The sequence below is a fragment of the Sprattus sprattus genome, assembly GCF_963457725.1.
Source record: "Sprattus sprattus genome assembly, chromosome: 10".
Taxonomy (NCBI): domain Eukaryota; kingdom Metazoa; phylum Chordata; class Actinopteri; order Clupeiformes; family Clupeidae; genus Sprattus; species Sprattus sprattus.
The window spans coordinates 4,787,485-4,793,353 of NC_137908.1; positions in this window are offsets into that span (position 1 = coordinate 4,787,485).

Consider the following 5,869-nt stretch of genomic DNA (forward strand, 5'->3'; position numbering starts at 1 on the left):
GCACATACAGACACACACACTCACACCCACAGGCACACATTCAGACACATGGAGAGTCACTCACACACACACACACACTCACACTTACACACAAACACACACACACACACACACACACACACTAAGATTCATCTGTGATGTGTTTAATTTCACTGCCCTTGTTTGTGTAAAGCAAACCTAATTGATGTATCCCACTCTCCATCTAAGTCATGGCCCCCTGTAATATGCCAAAGTACCCGCTCAGTTCTGGAGGTCCGATCAGAGTCCGATCAGAGTTGTGTTTCAGGCCCGCTTAGTAGAAGTGCCCTCTCACAGCATCCAGATAGCTGCCACTGTAGATGAGCCCGCACAGAGCATCGGAAAAACCCAGAAGAAAGACGTCAGACTCCATCCAGTCCGTTCATCCGTGACCTCTGTGTGACCTCTGTGACCTTTCACCTCCCTCTAGCTCTCTTCCCTTTTGTGTACATATGCATTCAGCAAAGTTGTCAATAGCGCATGTACCGATAAAATGTTGTAAATAGAAGCATGTTTTCAAGATAGAACCTAATGATATTGTGTATGTGTGTGTGTGAGCGTGTGGCATTTGTCGATTTGATAATAAAGTGAAGAGAAAATGCACTGACTGCAGATTTTCTGTACTCACCCTTGGACTGGAACTGGACTCAACATAAGGGGAGATCAAATGGTTGTATATTTCAAACTTTTTCAGGTTATTTTCATGTCTAGAACAGAGGAACACTTGTTGGTGTTGTGTGTGCAAAATCAGTGTTGAAACCATATTCAGCATGTTGGTGGATTTTGTTTAAGACCTTTATGTTTTTTTATGTATTACTTTTTATATACTTATAGTTTGTTTTGTATTTTGTCTTTGTTTCTTAAAAACACTAGAGGATCTTAGCTGGTGAAACATAGTGGGCTAAACGTCAACATATTGTCTGTGGAAACCCAATGAGAATGGATTGGTTTGTTTCAATTCATACCCAAACAGGGAAGTCTGCTGAAATGGATCTGGCCCTGATCTGGCCCTGACCTGGCCCTGATCTTGCCCTGATCTCGCTCTGATCTGGCTCGGATTTGGCTCTGATATGGCCTTAACCCATACCAGGTTAATGTCAAGAGTCAAGTACTGTTTAAGAAAAATTAAGCTCCAATTTTGTGCTAGTTGATTGCAGTGTACTGGACTGCTCAAGTCAAGACTGCTAAATTCGATAGAATGCCAATTAAACACAAAAAGAGAAAAGACAAAAACCTTAAAAAATGCACCCACAAAAACAACCACAAAGTGTATTTTAGTGAAAACTCACTAAACACTTGGACACGCAGCCCTTTATTTCTTGTTTCCATGCCGACGTGTGGCCCCATATAGAGCTCGCAAGTGACCGCCGCCATTTTGTATGCTGCGGATTAGCAGTTTGGCAAGTTTCGGTTTGTTGAAAAGAAATCCCACTGAGAGAATGAATGGGGTTTTTTGGAAAAATGCCTGTGGTAGTAAAATATGTCGTCTCTGTACAGAGTTAAGACCCATTTTATCGATAAAATATGTCTGTTGCTGTTGAAAAATAAAAAAAAATACACAGCAAGTCACTTAGGTAATGCGTCACCAATTTCACAAAATGAGCAGAACCTAACCATAGTTAGCTTTACTAATCGGGCATCACAAATGTCACAACAACCACGTAGTTAACTTAAGTGAACTCATACAACTGTTGAGTCCCACATGCTGCTAACGGCAAGCAACGCGATGAATCCATATTTCTTCTGCTTTAGTAAACTGGTAGCAACATCTTTATTTTTCAGTTAGTTTACGAAAGACAGACTGATCACTACAATTTAACAACAACAAACACTTAGGTTTTCTACTGGCATTGTTTCACTCGCACCTTCTTTTGGCCGATTTTGCGACAACCTGTTCATTTTTCCACAGGAATTTTTTTTATTTGGATCCAGACAGTGTTGCTAAATGCTAATGCTAAGAATGACAAACTTCCGGTCGACTTGCACACTCTATAGTTGATGCCACTGGAACACAGACACACACACGCACACACACACACGTGCGCACACACACACACACACACACACACGCACACACGCACACACACACAGACACACACGCACACACACACACACACACACACACACACTGGGTCAGGTCCTGGGTCAGCGGCTATCTCATGCAATATTTGCAGCGTAGTTCATGAGTATGAACACTCACCCAAGCAAACAATAAGCCATAAACGCCATCAGACTACAGGATCCTCTGATTGCTACTTTAAAGCACATGCTATAGGCTAGTCATTGTGAAGGTCGTACAGGAAATGTCTGTCTTGTTTTGTAGATTTAAACGTTTTAAAGCTTTTACATTTGAAGCAGTCTGTTGAAAGACCGTTTCCCGATTTATTTTATTGTTCCTTATCAACATCCAACTGCGTTTTTTTTAATCACAGATGTATTTGTACACACGAGGAGTGCGGGTGATATGCTGTGTGAGTGGAAGGGCATTAGATGTGTTTACGCGTCCTTTAGCCACATGCTAGTTCATTTGGTGTTTTGCATTGAAGAAGACAATTGTATGACTGCTTGCTAAAACGTGTGGTGAACATGTAGCCTAGCGCTCCATGAGTGTCAGTGGCATGATTTTGAAATATAGCAGCTGTTTCCACGGTCATTCTCAGATAATGTAGTACTTTATTTTCTAATTGTGTGGACACAGTTTGCTTCATTTTCCATTGAGTAATACATTGAATTATCTGCTAGAGACATTGAACTGTCAGTGTATAAAATAACTTTTATGTTAATTATTATAAATCACATTTACACATTTATGGTGTAAAAACAATAACATTATTAAATGGATTAATATAATAGTACGACATATCTCTAAATTTTGGATATATATATACAGTATATACATATATATCAAAGATTTTTCTATAAAGAATAAAAAAGAAAATATAGATTTTATGGCTAGGAGGCAGAAACTTACATAATCAATGTTGGTTGCAGACATGGATTTTCATGGACAGAGGGTTAGTCAGAGGAGCATGCCATTTACTTCTGTTTATCACTGTGTGTGTGTGTGTGTGATCAGTAATAAATCATCACAACTATTGATGAATAATTTATCTGTTTCTTTAAGTGTGCATTATAAACTACCAAGTGTGAAAACCTCTGATTGTGATTTTAAATTGTATTTTGTCCTTCTCATGCCTCTCCATTGGGTTGTGTTGTGTGCTATGCACTAGGTCTGGGATAGTGGCTTTGATGTGCTGTGCGCTTTCTGTTGTTCTCGGAGACGTTTTGGAATCTTCCTCTACAGCTCTCCCTCTCTCTCTCCCTCTCTCCCTCTCTCTCTCTCTCTCTCTCTCTCTCTGTGTCAGCTTTGTGTGTTGTGTTTCGCGTTAGGATAAATGGAGCCTACTGCCTAAGTGTCTACCCTCTGACCCTGACTTTCAAAACAAAAACAAAAAAGAAAGAAAGAAAGAAAATAAAGAGCAGGGGATTCACTGACCTCTGCGACGCAGGCAACAGATATCCCCCCCCCCACTCCCCCCCCTCTTCCTGGGACACTGTGGAGGCCCCATGTACTCTCTTTGTGTTGAACAAACTCTTATTTTCCAAGTGGACCAATGTTACACAGAGCTCTTCTTCTCGATGCAATACTGCCGACCCCCGCAGCTTATACGCCTCTAGCAGGCCCCCCCCTCACCTCATTCATGGCTACAGCTCACCGCTCCGTCCTCTCCTTGCTACTTCCTGTTCTTCTGGCCTCTTCCTCCTCCTCCTCCTCCTCTTCTTCTTCTTCTTCTTCAGTCTCGTGTAGAGGTGTCTGTGTTCGTAGATGCTCCTCGTGTGGATGCTTTGGCATGCTTTGCTCCCTTGTCTGATAAGGATATCTCATTGTTCGAGCATAACCTCCCCTTCCCACAGGTAAACTCCTAAGGCTTTTTATGTCATTCCCCCGTGTAAACCAAACAGTGTTGAAGCCTTGAAGGGCACCACGTAAAAAAAGGTCTACATAACAGATTTACCCCCATGTGTTATCAACTAGCAATCATAAGAAATAAAGGCCTTTTCATTACTCGTGTCTTGGGTGGTTTGTCGGTAGTGTGTGTGTGTGTGTGTGTGTGTGTATCTGTAAGTGAGTGAGTGTGTGTGTGTGTGTGTGTGTGTGTGTGTATGAGTGTGTTCTTCTGTTTCTGCACCACATCAGATCATAGACCAGTGGTTCTTAACCTGGGTTCGATCGAACCCCAGGGGTTCGTTGAGTCACTCTCAGGGGTTCGGCAGGGGTCAAGACACATACAGTATAGCCCAGGTTCACACGGCCGTTTTTACATATACCTATGTTTTGAAGAAATCATATTTTATTTTTCATATTACGAAGGGTTCGGTGAATGCACTGATGAAGCTCGCAGGGTTCATCAACTCCAATAAGGTAAGAACCACTGTCATAGACAGACCCAGACCAGGGCCCCCCACTATGAGGGTATGTATAGAGCTGCATGCTTAGCATACCAGTGTATAGCGTCATTCAACTATCTCCCAGTAATGCAAACAGCGGAGGCCGGAGTCAGAGGTTTCCATGTTTATTTCCTATTCAATTACAACCCATGAACAGGTAGTATGAGGTGTCTTTGATGAAAACAAAAACCCCTGACTACGAATTAATAAATACATTTATTATATGGCAACGACAACGGCATTCTGATTGGCTAATGGGTATTCATGCCAGCCGCGTATTGACGTCCTCGCCGGCTGCGGTATTGTTATTGCCCTCCAGTGACGTCATCTTAAACATGAGCGATACCATGTACCAAGTACTAAACATTACATCCTTAAAAATTCAATAAATACATAACATAAACATGCAATAAATATAATACAATACAAAATGTAACACTTCTCACTCTCAATGTACTCTTCCCAGCTCTTTATCTGGGTCTGTAGAGAGCACACACACTGGGCTTGGTGTGGTGATATCTGTAGTTCCACATGTTACCACAAGGTGTCGGTACCGGTTCTACTAATGAGTGATTACTGTTAATACAGAGGAGATTTAGTACTGAGATCATACAGTGAAGTCGCATGTAAGATGCTCCGTCTTTATAATAAATGACACGTGCTAAACACAGATTCTTTATTGAAATGAAGAACAAAACACTTGGCTTTAGAAGTAATGTTAGCCTGAGACTGTGCTGCCAGACTGGGTGTCTTAGAAGCCTTGTTGAATGGTGACCAAAGCCAGATAAACAGATGGAATAACTTGCTGTATATGTTATGGACTAGGTCAAATTATTGAACCATATTCTGATAAATTGACATATGACATTTGGCACAGAAGAAGGCCGGTTTTAAGGACCCATGAAAGACTCCAGACCGCTTATGTAAAAAAATGAAATGTTATTAATAAGACCCTGTTGGTATCTGGCTGACAATTTTTAGCTTAGCTATACACTTCAGCAGTGCAGGCTATGGGGAAAAGAAGAAATAAAACTACCCCATAAAATAGTCTGAGTGTCCTCAGTAGGCTACTGGATATGCTGAATAGGGTGTCTCTTCTTTGTTGATCAGTAAGGATTTAATCTTTTAGATAATAAATAGTGTGCAGCCTATACTATAACATCATTCAAGCTATATATCAATCAATAACTAAATATAATGGGCTTATTTGAATAATTCACCATGAATTTTGTTCACTTAACCATTCGCAAGCCAGATCCTTAAAATGAGGATATCTGATCGCAAACTGAGCTCGGGGAACCTGTACACTTGTTCTGTGGCCTCCGGGTCGCAAGGTGGCAGACTTCAAACCAGAGGATAACACAATGCGAATTTTGCAGACGTCTATGGGATGAGTGCATTT